The sequence below is a fragment of the Silene latifolia genome, chromosome 7 (genome assembly GCF_048544455.1).
Source record: "Silene latifolia isolate original U9 population chromosome 7, ASM4854445v1, whole genome shotgun sequence".
Classification (NCBI taxonomy): Eukaryota; Viridiplantae; Streptophyta; class Magnoliopsida; order Caryophyllales; family Caryophyllaceae; genus Silene; species Silene latifolia.
The window spans coordinates 64,442,142-64,457,616 of NC_133532.1; the positions used below are offsets into that span (position 1 = coordinate 64,442,142).

At 39.3% G+C, this 15,475-nt stretch overlaps 1 pseudogene; it reads left to right on the forward strand.

Annotated features, from left to right (window-relative positions):
- The first annotated feature begins 11,701 nt into the window (after positions 1-11,701).
- Positions 11,702-15,174, forward strand: LOC141592264 (26S proteasome non-ATPase regulatory subunit 11 homolog; annotated as a pseudogene).
- Positions 15,175-15,475: the final 301 nt, after the last annotated feature.

The following is a 15,475-nucleotide window of genomic DNA, read 5'->3' on the forward strand; positions in this document are numbered from 1 at the left end:
TGTGGGAGGTTGTTTAGAGATGTGTCCTTGATAGTTGGGCAAGTTGATTTCCCTGTAGACTTGCTAGAGTTCCCTTTTAATGGTTTTGAGATGATAGTTGGGATGGATTGGTTAGGAAAGTACAAAGCTAAGATAGACTGTCATCAAAAGAAAGTATCCCTAAGAGGTCCTAAGGGTGTTAGTGTGTCTTATCGTGGGTTTCTAGTCAAACCCAAAGTTAAGTTGATTGCAGCTGTCACCTTGAAGTCGTATCTGAGGAAGGGATGTCCGCTGATTTTGTGCCATGTGAGAGATGACCGGATAGAGAGCCCGGCAGTTGAGGAGATACCAGTGGTGGGAGAGTATGCAGATGTCTTTCCAGAGGAGATTCCGGGGTTGCCACCGAAGAGGGAGATAGATTTCACCGTTGAGTTGAAGCCAGGGACGGGGCCAATCTCTAAGGCACCGTACCGTATGGGTCCTAAGGAGATGGAGGAGCTTAGGAAGCAGTTGGATGATTTGATAGAGAAAGGATACATTAGACCAAGTGTATCGCCTTGGGGAGCACCAGTTCTTTTCGTGAAGAAGAAGGATGGAACTTTGAGGTTGTGCATAGATTACCGGGAGCTAAACCGTGTGACGATAAAGAACAAGTATCCTTTGCCAAGGATAGATGACCTGTTTGATCAGTTGAGTGGTGCAACGGTCTTTTCTAAGATCGATTTGAGGTCGGGGTACCATCAGGTGAAGATTAGAGATGTGGACATACCGAAGACAGCTTTCACGTCGAGGTATGGCCATTATGAGTACGTGGTGATGCCGTTTGGGTTGTCCAATGCGCCGGCAGTGTTTATGGATCTGATGAATAGGATCTTCAGACAGTTCTTGGATCAGTTCGTAGTAGTGTTTATCGATGACATCCTAGTCTACTCAAAGACTAAGGAGGAGCATGAGGAGCATCTGAGGATCGTGTTGCAGACGTTGAGAGATCATGAGTTGTATGCCAAGCTGTCCAAGTGTGAGTTCTGGTTGGAGAAAGTTGCGTTTCTGGGGCATGTGATATCTAAAGATGGGGTAGCTGTGGATCCGGCGAAGATTGAGGCAGTGACAAAGTGGGAAGCACCAAAGAATGTTGCTGAAGTGAGAAGTTTCTTGGGTTTAGCTGGATACTACAGGCGGTTCGTGAAAGATTTCTCCAAGATAGCTAGACCGATGACGGCGTTGATGAGGAAAGAGAAAAGGTTTCGTTGGGATGAGAGTTGTGAGACGGCGTTCCAAACCTTAAAGGAGCGTTTGACCACGCCTCTGTCCTAGCATTACCCGAAGGAGCGAGAATTTCGAGGTTTATACAGATGCCTCGAAGAATGGGTTGGGATGTGTGTTGATGCAGAATGGTAAAGTGATCGCCTATGCTTCTAGGCAGTTGAAGCCTTATGAGGAGAACTACCCTACTCATGACCTGGAGTTGGGTGCAGTGGTGTTTGCTCTCAAGATTTGGAGGCACTACCTTTATGGAGCAATCTTTAAGGTATTTTCTGATCACAAGAGTCTCAAGTACATCTTCACGCAGAAGGAGTTGAACATGAGACAGAGGAGGTGGATGGAGCTGATTGGTGATTACGACATGGAAATCATTTACCATGAAGGAAAGGCCAACGTGGTTGCGGATGCTTTGAGTAGAAGGAGTGTACATTCCTTGTGTACAGCTCTATCTTTGATGAGGCTGAGGGATGAGGTAGCGAGCTTTGGGATTCATATGATGCAGAGAGGGGAGGCTATGGGAGATATGACAGTACACATGGAGTTTTATGATGATATTCGAGGTAAACAGGCTTTGGATCCTAAGATAGTGGAGTGGAGAGCTGGAGTAGAGAAAGGGACAGTGTCCCGGTTTTCCATTCATACAGATGGTAGCTTGAGGTTTGATGGTAGGTGGTGTGTTCCTAATGATGAGGAGTTGAAGAAGACAATCATGACAGAAGCGCATTGCACACCATATTCAGTTCATCCGGGTGGAGATAAGCTATACAAAGACTTGAAGAAAACGTTTTGGTGGCCTGGGATGAAGAAAGAGACAGCTGAGTTTGTGTCTCGTTGTTTGACATGCCAGAGAGTTAAAGGGGAACAGAGAAGACCACAAGGTAAGATTCAGTCTTTGGAGGTGCCTGAGTGGAAGTGGGAATCCATTTCCATGGATTTCATTGTGGGTTTACCTAAGAGTCAACAAGGTAACAATATGATTTGGGTGATAGTGGATCGGTTGACCAAGTCAGCTCACTTTGTTCCAATGAAAGATACATGGACTAAGGCACAACTGGCTATGGCCTATCGAAAGAACGTGCTTAAGTTACATGGAGTTCCTAAGGATATAGTGTCTGACAGAGATGCGAGGTTTATATCAAGGTTTTGGAAGGAGTTGCAGGAATCGTTGGGAACAGCTTTGAAGATGAGTACAGCATTTCATCCTGCGACAGATGGGCAGACTGAGAGAACAATCAAGACTCTCGAGGATATGTTGCGAGCGTGTGTGATGGATTTCGGTGGTAGCTGGGAGCAGAGGTTGGACTTGATAGAGTTCTCTTACAACAACAGCTATCACACTAGTATTGGTATGGCACCGTTTGAGGCTTTGTATGGAAGGAGATGTAGAAGTCCGATCTGTTGGGACGATAGTGCTGAGGCAGTGGTTTTAGGACCAGAGATGGTACATGAGATGGTGGAACAGATTAAGATGATCAGGGAACAGATGAGAGCAGCTCAGGATCGACAGAAGAGTTATGCAGATCTACATCGTCGGGACATAGAGTTTCAGGTTGGGGACAAGGTTCTTCTGAAAGTGTCTCCTATGCGCGGAGTCATGAGATTTGGGAAGAAAGGCAAGCTAAGCCAGAAGTTTATAGGGCCTTATGAGATCTTAGAGCGAGTTGGGGAAGTGGCTTATCGTTTGGCTTTACCGGCTGCTTTGGAGAGAGTGCATAATGTGTTTCATGTATCGCAGCTGCGGAAGTATGTGAGTGACCCGTCACATGTGTTGGAGGCAGAGAGCTTAGAGCTGGATGAGTCTTTATCGTACCTCGAGGTGCCTAAGCAGATCCTAGACCGAAAAGTTAGAAAGACCAGGAGTGGTGAGACAGTTTTGCTTAAGATCCTTTGGTCTAACCATGAGACTGAGGAAGCTACATGGGAGGCGGAGGATATCATGAAAGAGCGTTACCCTTTCCTTTTTGATCAGGTATGTATGGTTACGGGGACGTAACCTTGTTTCTTTTAGGGGGGTAGGAGATGATCGCGAGAGTTTTTACGAGTTTTTACACCCCTTGTATATGTTGCGTCGGTATGTTTGTCGGGATAAGTTGGGTTAGTAGCATGTTTTGTTGTGTTTATTTTGACCTTCGAGTCGGGAAGCTTATGGGAGTACCTTTGTTTGGTAGTGGTTTGAACTTCGGGGACGAAGTTCCTTTTAAGGAGGGAAGACTGTAATACTCCGTATTTATGGTCTTGGGGGTACTCTATCGAGTAGCCCTTACTCTGTCGAGTAAGGGGTATGTTGCAGAATAAAGTAGTTTCTGACCTGTTGGGCACTCGATCGAGTAGCTGGGGCACTCGATCGAGTAGGGGGGGTACTCGATCGAGTACCTTGGGTACTCGATCGAGTGTCCGGTTTTACGGGGGAGTTTTCTCGGGTTTTGTTAATTACGCGATTAAGGTATTTAAACCAATTCGTCTTTGTTCTAAATCACTTTTTACAAAACCTAAAATCTGTTTAAGAGAGAAAGCAACTTGTCTTCTTCCTAATCGCGTTCTTGACAATTCCCGGAGTTCAGACGGTCGGTTTGCATCATAGTTTGTGTCGTTGGATTCCTTGCGTCGAGGGTAAGCTTCTAGCATAATTTTTATAATGTTTTGTTAAGATTAGTGAAACCCTAATTTAGGAATTGGGGGTTTTTATGAATGGTGATTGAATAGTAGTATCTATGTGTTATATGTTAGGAGGAGAATTCATAGAAGAGGCGTTTTGAGACAGCTGTAGATACCGTCTGCGAGTTGTGCTTTCCAGGTAGGATTTCCTACTCAGTATTAGTCCCATAATGGGATATTGGTGATGTGCTGTAATTAGTGTTTAATGTGATAACCGTGATTGTGGATGTATGGTGATTGTGATTGGTTTCTATGGCTCTCGAGATGCGTTCTACCGAGTGGGGTCACTTGCGGGAGTGATCTCACGCCCTAGTTTCGCCCTTCGTGGAACCCGCCACGAAAGGGGATGTGCACATTAATGGACGGGGTTATCGCTCGTACGATGAGCGGGGCTTAGGTGGGAACGGCTGCGGTCCCCCATCGCGTGGCTCGGGTCCAGTGGGATCAGTGATTGAGACGGTTGGTTGGATGTGTGTGTGTGTGGCAGTTTAGCTATCTGTTTGTCTTATTGTTGTTATCTATTTTGATTGTTTGATTAGTATCGACCCGGTGTTGTTTTGAAAACTGCGGTGATCCATTCGGGGGGATGGTGAGCAGATATTGAGCGGTATAGAGATGATACGGGGATATTTTGGGATGGCCACGACATGACGATAGAGTCTTCCGCTGTAGTTTAGCTTTTATTTCTATTTCAGTTGAGAACAGTTAGTTTGGAATAATGTATTGTACTTTCAGTTTGGGTTTCAAGGATTGTACTTATTCATTAAATTACCTATAATAAATGTTGCTTCTGTTTTGTCTATTTGAGTATCATACCTCGGGCAACCGAGATGGTGATGTCTTCATACCTGAGTGGTCCTGGTAAGGCACTCGGAGTATGGGGGTGTTACATTTGCTTCCCAGACATCCAATGTAGAGAGCCTGCTTGACAACCCCTTAGCACATGTTTCTGCCCATGAACAGTGAACTCCATTCTGAGTTGTTTGAAATCCCACAAAACCGGACCAGGACTCTAGCCATTGAATTCCAAGGACCATTTCACACCCTCCCAGTGGAACCAATTTCACATCAGTGGTAAATTCATGCCCCTGCAAGTGCCATTTGAATCCCTTGCACATGGACTTGGTGACAATTGTATCCCCATTTGCCACTGTCACCATGAAAGGACAAGTAGACTTGATCCGATGACCAAATTTACGAGCAAAGTGGAAGTGTCCAAAAATTATGGGTACTTCCGAGAATCTATTAAGATATGGATAGGATTTCCCCTGACCTTCCCTTTTACTCTCATAGTCTGGTAACTAGAAGTACCAGTTATGGCATTGAGAGAGATTAAGGGAGGAAGCTCCTCATGGGCTCCATAATGCATACTAATTTGGTCATCATGGTCTTCTTCAATCTCACCCATGTCATAGTCCTCATTATCCACCAAGGTGAATACTCGAATACTGTGTAGCTGAGCCTTACATTTATGATTAGGTGTCCATGCCTCGTTGCAAGTGAAACATAGATTCTTTGTCCTTCTCTCCTGAATTTCTTTTGGACTAAGTTCTGCAGAGTTTATTTTCTGTTGGGCACTCTTTCTAAAAGGCTGAGATTGGGAAGCATTAGTGAGATTTTTAGAAGAAACTGAGGGTGTTTGAGAGGTCTGAAAAGAAGATTTAGGTGGAATGACAGGAGTGTAGGGTTTGTGAAAGGGTTTGTCAAGAATTGGTCTGTTCTTCTTGTGAATAGAATGCAAGGTGCTCTCCTGCAACCTGGCCAAGGAATAGGTTTCGGCCAAAGATTGTGGCTTAAACATTCTTACAGTATTCTGAATATCAGCATCTAAACCCTTCAAGAAGCAGCTAATTGCTTGCTTTTCAGTCAAATCAGTTCTGTTTAAAATAGTGTCAAATTGATCCCGATAAGACTCTACTTAACCTCTTTGCCTTAAGTTCATGATTTCAGCAGTGGGATCATCATAAGGGGATGTGCCAAACCTAAGTAACATTTGACCTTATAATCGACCAAGTAGGCCAATCACCAATGGGTATGGTTTTCATTAAAGGCGATGCCACAACAAGGCTTTACCTCTAAATGAATGGATACCAATTTAACTCTAATGGTTTCAGAGGTTGCATCAACTTCAAAGAATTGTTCGACTTTATACAACCACCCCTGAATATCATCCCCCCAAAACTTAGGAAATTCGATCTTAGAAAAACGCCCAAAATTAGAATTAGGGTTAGGGTTGACGTGAATACCTCCATTCTGAAATCCTCTGCCATTAACACCATTGTTAATCTGAGAATTTGCAGCCAATTGATTCAATTGCCTCAACATCTCCTCCATGCGAGCATTTGATTGCTCTAACCCCTGCCTCTGTACCTTCAATGCAGATTGCCAATCAACCCGATCTTGGTGTTGTTTCTGGGTAATCACCCCTAAAGTTGCCTGAATACTGATCATATTTTCTCGAACTTGCTTCAATTTGCCCTCCAATGATTGGAAGGAATCTTCAAGTTGATTTTCAGAACTACGCGTAACCTTGTTGTTCACCATTGTTGCACTTGTTGAAGCTTTTTGCCCAGAAAGGAGCTCTGATACCACTTGCAATGAACTCTAAAGATGGATATGAATTCCAGGAATAATCGAGGAAAACTGAGACAATAATAGGATTCTTATGAAGAGAAAAGAATCGAATGTTTCGTCTTATTGATTTTGGTAATTGAAAGATTACAGAGGAATGTTTAGAGAGAGAAGTAAGAGAGATTACAACAAAAATGAATGAATGATTCTAACAACTACCACAACTTATTTAAGGGCAGTTCTAACAACTTTTCCCGCCAAAACTCTCTAACAGAATTCTCTTAGAATTCTGTTTCCAGCTGGCAGCCAACTGTTAACAACTCCTATTTCTTATTACTTCTAATTTCCTTTCATTGCAACCTGGTGAAGAATGGGAAAATCAGGTCTAGTGAGATGCCCAAGTGAAATTGAATCATTAATAGCCGGCGAAGAAGAAGATGATATAGAGAAACCATGAACAATTTTGGTAGGGGTTTTAAAAAGGGGATGTGGGTTGAAGAAGAAAATGGAGTTTAGTGAAGCTGCTGGCTTTATACTAAGATTTCCCACCATTTTCTTAAACTTTGTGTGTGTTAATCAATGGTGTTAATGGTGGTGAATTTATGGAGTTCAATGGTGATTTTTGAGGACTTGTGGAGGAGATATAGAAGAGGAGGTGAGGTGGTGCAGGACGCGGGTGCCTCTTGAACAAGCTCGTTGTATGTACGCTAAACCGGTCAAACAGGTCGGATGGGGGTCTCAAGTCGGGTTATACGGGTCGTGTCAGAATAAGGGTCGGTCATACGGGTTATGAATCGGGTTAAGATCATAATACGAGTCTAAAATAAATTCTAACGCCTTTTTTAACGATTTTTTTAATAAAAAAATATTTTTTTAAAAAACAAACATGTTTAAAATTAATATTTTAATCATATACGGAGTATTACATTAATATACTTATTAACATAATTATTATAATAAATTTTTTCTAATAATTATTTTATTATTAAATATTATAAAAATTATATAAAATTTTGACTTTTTATTTGTCTGTGTGTTTTTAAGTAAAGAAATAAATTTTCTAACTATTTTTTCAAATATAATATATAAATATTAATATTTTAATAAAATTCTTGATTTATCTTTTGGATCTTGACCTTAAATAACGGGTCATTACGGTTTGGGTCAAACGAAGCGCCGAGTCAAAATTTTCATGTCTTAACCCTAAAAAACGGGTTGGGTCGGATTTTCGGATCGGGGCAATATTTGACAAGTCTATTGTATCCTGTTTATCGTTCGTTTTGTGATACTACTAGAGTACTAGCCTTGATCAAACGCACCAGTTGGCTGTTTGGGCCTTGGGGTGATCATTTTCGGATAAGGGTCGAGTTGAATACGGTGTTACTAACACTATCTCGGTTGTTAATTTTTTTTTTTCTGCGGTAAGAGAAAAATTGTTAGTTACATAACTAAAAGAAACTAAAAGAAAACAGTGAGAAGATAAATATAGTTTATTGATAGCCTAAATGGTATTTTTCACTTCATGATCGATGTCTTTAATGCCTATTATCTGAAATACTAAATTCAGACAGTCTGTAGTGGCATCAATGTGTTTATAACCCATTGAAAGAGTCATAGAGATGACACATTTGAGAGCAGTTGCTTCACCTTGAAGTGGCATCTTAGCCCAAAACTTCGAGGAATCATAGTGGAAGATGAAACCATTATTATTATTAAATGTCCATCTTGCTGAAGCCTGAAGCCTTGGTTTCCAAGAGGCATCACACTTTATCCTAACATGGTCAGCACAAAGTGTGGTTCCAATCACTAAACTTGGGTAATGATTCCTAACTTTATCCGCCCCTCACAAATTTTCAATAACAGAATAATCCAGAGCGTTGAAAAAGTTAACTATCTTCCATCGTGATGTTCAATCCTGCATCCAGGTTTACTTGTCTGAAGAAAGCATAGTATTCCATATTATTCAGCACCATTGAAAATTTTATTATTTCTTGAATACCAAATTTTCCATAGCTTACTAACAAAGATGGAATTGATATAATAAGATTATCCCTTTTAGAGAAGAAGTTTAGCTAGTTGGTAATCCAATTTTGAATGGGTAAGTGGTGCCCTACATGGCGCCTGATAGTTTGATACTAAGGGACCCAAACCATATCTTAGAGGCAAAAGTGTAGTCCCGGAAAATGTGATCTAAAGACTCAACATGGTTGCTGAAGGATCACAAGCAAGGCAAAAAATTTGGACTTGCCTAAATTTATACGGATTTTTACTAAACTGAAGTTATAAAATTTATACGATCTTAAGCCAAACTTTTATGATTTGAATTTTTTTAAACTGAACTTTATATAATCTGAACTAGATTTAAACGAAACGTGTATAGACTTGGCAAAATTGACGCGACTGAATAACCCGACCCGAGACCCGAACTCAAGACCGAGTTTGATCCAAAACCCAAATTGACCCAACCTACTATAACTCGACCCACTATAACACGACCCAAATGTATATTGTTGCAAAAAGATTATTATCCATGAATAACTTGATAATTGTAATACCCGCCCTGTTAGGGACCCGTTGACTGACCTTTTGACCATGAGTAGTTAAGATACTTGACCAAGCTAACTCGTTACTCGGCCTAGTTGGGGCTACTCGGCCGAGTAGTTAAGATACTCGACCGAGTATGCCTATATTCGACCAAGTACTCCGTAATTATGCGCGTTAATATAAAACGCGGAGTCTTAAACAAATCATTTTCGACGGTTTCCTTTCTCATTCTAATCCTAACCTCTCTCTCTCTCTCTCTCTCTCTCTCTCTCTCTCTCTCTCTCTCTCTCTCTCTCTCTCTCAATACTCTCATATCACCCTACACCTCTTTAATGGCTTTGAACACTAATCCGGGAAGGGAGACGGTCTATGCATGAAGTCATCGAGTCGGGTTGTCGCCGTCGTCGGCATCGGTCTGCGTCACAAGGTGAGTTTGTGTTTGGTTGTCATCTTTGAGTAGATCTTGAATACGTTTAGTGATAGGATATGGTTGCTACTTGTAGGATTCGATGTGGAGTCTTGCTTGACTTGTATGATGGACACATTTTCATGGAATAGCGAAAAGGTAGGGTTTCCCTACTCAGTTGTCTGACTAATATAATATAAGATGATGATTTGGTTGATTTAATTGGCATGATTTATATGATTATTGTGATTATACTATTGGATGATTGGCTTGGTTGTTTGATTGTTTGTGGTTCTCGAGGTGCGTCCTCGACTAAGTGGAGTCATCGTCGGGAATGGCTTCACGCCCTTGATTCGCCCTTGTGGTTCCCGTCACAAGGGGATGTGCACATTAATGGACATGGATTATTGCTCGTTGCGACAAGTAGGGCTTAGATGGTCAAGGCTGCGGTCCCTCACTGGCGGTGTGGGTTTCCCGTTGCGATGGGAACCTGTCAGTCAGTGTGTAGCCGGTTACTGTTTACTTTGGAGTTTGGAGGAATGTGTATTGATGGCTTGAATGATTGTCTTGGTTGTTTTCTTACTTATGGTTATTCAGTGAACTGACCTCGTGTTATGTTTTCAAAACTGTGGTGATCCATTCGGGGATGGTGATCAGTTAGTTTAGCGGTGTTGTTTATGGATATGGAGGAGTCTGAGTCATCACGTTGTCTAGCTAGTTGCCGCTGTCACAAATCCTTAGTGGTTCGTTCGATTGAATCAGGGTTATACCTTGCCAGTCGTAAAACCTGTTTGAAACCTTTAATAAATGTTTTGTTATCGTTTATTTATTATATTTACCTCAGACAACCGAGATGGTAACACCTTTACTTATTGGGGAAGGTCTGGTTAAGGCTCCTTGGTAAGTGGGGGTGTTACGATAATAGTGACCCGAACCCACCTGTCTCGACCCGAAACCAGCAAACCCATAATTGACTTGACTTGAACTGACCATGCCCGAAACCGGCTAACCCGAAATTGAAATGACTTAAACTGACCCGACCCGGTTGACCCGTTTGCCATGTCTAAGGCTTTGTTCTTTCTGGCTTAAATTCCAGCTCAACTCTATTCAATTAAGTTAAGCTTCATTCAGTTCAGCCCAGTTCCATTCAATTCAGTTTAGTTAAGCTTATGCCTTGTTCTTTTGGACTTAATTTCAGTTCTAATAAGCTCAGTTAAGCTCCATTAAGTTCAGTTCAGTTCATATCAGTTCAGTTCAGTTCAGTTCAGTTCAGATTGGTTTATTTCAACATTAATATTGTTCTTATTTTATATTCTTATTGATATCAGTTTTATTATATTAATTTATTTACTATTGTTATTATTATTGTTATTGTTATTATTATTATTATATTTATTATATTACTATTATCTTTATTATTAATTAATTCGTATTGTTTATATTATTATATTTATATTTTATACATTTATTTATTATTATATTATTAAGATTAGTGAGAATATTAGTAGTATTGATATTTATTATTATTATTGTTATTATTCATTATTATTCATTATTAATTTTATTCATAACATATTTATTATTAATATTATTATATTAATAAGTTATTATATTATATTTATTATTTTATTAATATATTAATTATTATTAATATTATTAATAACATATTTAATATTATTATTATATTAATAAGTTATTATATTAGACCTATTATTATTATTATTATTATTATTATTATTATTATTATAACTATTGTTATATTATTATTATTATATTAATTATTTTTTAATTATTATTATTATTATTAATATATTATATTATTATTAATAATGTTATCATTTATATTACTAATATATTATTATTACTATATTTATTATTATATTACTATTTATTTTTTATTTATCTTATTTGATTATCATTATTAGATTATATTAATATATTATTATTGTTATCAATCAATAATATTATAATAATATTTATTATTATTGGTATTACTGTTATTAAATATTTATTATTATTGGTATTATTGGTATTATTATTAGTATAATATTTTTATTATTATTTCAGTTCAGTTCAGATAAGTTCAGTTTAGTTCAATTCAGCTACATTAAATTCAGTTCAGTTTCATTGAGTTCAGTTCAGTTTAGACTATTTCAGTCCAAAAGAACAAAGCTTTAGTCCATTCAATTTGATTCAATTCAGTTCAGTTTAGCACTTTCCAATCGAAAAGAAACGGGCCTAACTCTAAGTCCTATTGAATAACAGCCCGGTCCAAACTACTTGGCTTCCTGCAAAAGAAAAGTTCAGTGATTAAGAATCTCTCCCTCTCTATATCTCTCTATCTCAGCAAAGCTGCGAAATTCTTCCGGGGAAAACAGAAAATTAATGTGAGTTTTTACATCTTAATTACTTGTATTTTTATTCAGTAATTGACATTCGTATTTTAATTACTTATTTTTGCTGTGTTTATTTATTGCTGATTTGCTGGTAATGCTGAATTTAGTAAACCATAGATCTTTGTAAATTGCTTACTTCACTTCAATTTCTATGCATTCATGAACTTTTTTTTGAGAATAATTGTGGGCATTTCTTATATGATCTATTGGAGTAGGGTATTGCATGTATGGTGTAGAAATTTAGCAAATTATTACCCTGATTTTATAGAATTATTAATTACTAGCATTCGGAATTTTTCGCGCCCTAATGCAATTGAATATGATATGATTCTGTTATGAAGTTTGGATTTTTCAAATAATGGATGTTTTCCGTGAGGGTGTGTCTGGTTAGGGATATTCGGAGGGGAAGAGAGGAAGGCGATTTCCTTTGTTTGGTTAGCAAAATTGAGTTGGTGGGATTTGGAGGCGAGGGAATCGGATCCCTCCATTTTGGCTTTGGTTCATTTTGGCTATTCTAGTTGATCCTGTCCCTCGGTCATTGGCTGTCCTCTCACAATTTGTAACATTATATTTGAGGCTGCTTTTGGAAGTGCTATTCCAGATATCTTCTTACTACTGGTCTCCTTTTTTTTTTTTTTTGCGGTTACTGCTCTATGTATTTTGTTGGTTTTTTAGTTAGGGTTTTAAAAATAGTGTTGGCAAGATGCAGCCTTCTTGCCCATGATGATCTTGTGTCCCTTATGCTAGAAGCTCTTGATGCCTCCTCGACCACTATGTTCTTGTGATGACCTGATTGTGTACACTGGTTACCTATTGTCCATTTGTCCATTGGAATCCGGATTTAGGTTCAAGGGATCCTTGTTTTTCCCCTTGAATTGTCAAACGATAGATAGTATCCTTTGACCTTAGGTAAGACCCATTGTTCGGATGGCCCATGAATTTATGTAATGTCATTTTTGTCGATCTGTGGTTTTATGGCATCCTGATCAAGTTTTTTTTGCTAAATTCCCTCAGCCCCTCTTTTGAGGAAACCCACGTTCCTGGTAGTACCCTCAATTAGGCATCTTATCTAAGTTTCTTTAGTCTTTTAAGCTGGCAAAAGTACCCATATAAGGCCGTGCTACATATATCTTCTTATTTGTAAAGCGTGTTATTTGACATTTTGACCCAAGTATCCCTTTAAAAGATTTTGTAGGCGCTACCATAACTTATGGTAGGAGTAGGTGTATCTAGAGGATGGTTTACAAATTACAATATCTTACCGTCAAACCTTTTACAAAGACTCTTGAGGTTTTATATCAGTTTTATTTGGTTGGTATTTTGATTTTTAATAATTTACGAGTCTTGCATAAGATGATTGTATGCAAAACCAAGGCATTACTCGTATTATGAAATTAGGTAATACAACATTAGATGGCATGCATACAAGTTACAACGTTTCGTATATGTTTCTGTATTAAATAATAATTCATAGGTTTTTCTTTCTCGATTCCATTGATCTCAGTTTTGGATCATGGGAACTTATTTGTTTTTCTTATTTTCTTTTCTTTTATGCATAAAGCTTGATCAGATTAACAAGTGAGATATCACTTTTGGCTGTTCAGGTAAGCTTTAATCAAAGGAAGTCATCATGTCTAACTACCCTGCAACCACCGAGTCGATTGCTCAGGCTTTAGAAGCTAAAACCGCAGCGGAATCTATCTCTATCCTTTATAAAGTCCTTGAAGATCCTTCCTCATCTTCCGAGGCCTTGCGTATAAAGGAGCAGGCTATTACAAATCTCACCGACCTTCTTAGGAAGGAAAATCGGGCTCAGGATCTATGCAACCTTCTAACCCAATTGATGGGTTTTTTCTCAACAATCCCAAAGGCTAAAACTGCAAAAATCGTTCGTGGAATAATGGATGCCGTGGCTAAGATACCCAATACTACTGAACTTCAGATAACCCTCTGCAAAGAGATGGTGCAGTGGACTCGGGATGAGAAGCGTACTTTTCTTCGCCAAAGGGTTGAGGCCCGGCTTGCTTCTCTATTGATGGAGACACAGGAATACTCTGAAGCCTTGGCGCTCCTGGCAGGCCTTGTAAAGGAAGTAAGGAGGTTAGACGACAAGCTCCTTCTCGTTGATATTGAGTTGTTGGAGAGTAAGCTTCATTTCTCCTTAAGAAACCTTCCCAAAGCCAAGGCCGCCCTAACGGCAGCTAGAACAGCCGCCAATGCTATTTATGTTCCCCCAGCTCAACAAGGGACCATAGACTTGCAAAGTGGAATACTGCATGCCGAGGAAAAAGACTACAAAACCGCATATTCTTACTTTTATGAAGCATTTGAAGCCTTCAATGCCCTTGAAGACCCAAGGGCAGTGTACAGCTTGAAATACATGCTTCTGTCTAAAGTCATGGTGAACCAAGCTGATGACGTGGCAGGAATAATATCTTCCAAAGCAGGCTTGCAGTACTTGGGCCCAGAGCTCGATGCCATGAAAGCTGTAGCCGATGCTTACTCGAAGCGTTCATTGAAAATGTTTGAGGCTGCTCTGGTGAACTTCAAAGCCCAACTAGAAGAAGATCCAATCGTTCACCGACATCTCTCTTCCCTTTACGACACTTTGCTGGAACAAAACCTTTGAAGGTTAGCGAGTCTTACGTGCCTGGACGGTCTTACAAGTGAGACCATCTCAGACCCTTGTGTATTCTTCATTTAGTTAAAGGATTACTGGGTTGGTCTCAAATGTATGGCGTAAAGACGGTCTTTAAATAAGTTAACATGAGACCATTATACAGATAAAATAATTTTTGTAAGGCTTATAAATAATTTTTATTTCCAGGTTGATTGAACCTTTCTCAAGAGTCGAGATTGACCACATTGCTGAACTAATCGAACTCCCGGTTGACCATGTGGAGAGGAAGCTATCTCAGATGATCTTAGATAAGAAGTTTGCTGGTACCCTCGACCAGGGTGCAGGATGCCTTGTTATTTTTGACGATCCCAAGACCGATGCCATATATGAGGCGACTCTTGATACTATTGCAAATGTCGGGAAGGTTGTGGATAGCCTCTATGTTCGATCTGCCAAAATTGCTTAGTGTTAGAGACTGACAGTCTGGACTCGAGTGAGGTGTTTGTGATTCAACAATGTCATATTTTGTTTCTAGAGCTGTGGCTGCGGCTGCTGCTTTTTTTTCCTGCTTTTAGGGAGTACTGTATTTGCATGAACCTTTGTAGACTCTATTTAACATGACTATAGATAGGGTGTCCTGACATTATAGATTGTTTAGTTAGTACTTAGTACTAGTATAATCCGTTCCCTCGAATGACTAGCAGTAAAATTACTCAACTGAACAACTATTTCATGATTAATATCTGAATACGACTACATGAAAGTAACAAGTGTACAAATGCGTAGGCTTAACAGTGAACACAGAGCAAATACGAAGTACTCAGTAATTGAATTTCTGGAAACAGCAATTGAATTTATAAAATGTCGTCTGTGCACACTACGACACTAATAAGGGTCGGACATGAAGACACTGATCTTAATTTATAGTCTTGCGATGATTTGAAGACAATCTGTCCATACGTTTCTAAACAAATCAATGATCTCAAAATTGATTTCAACTGCTCATCGAAATCAGATGGTGCCATAAAGTGCAATGTTACA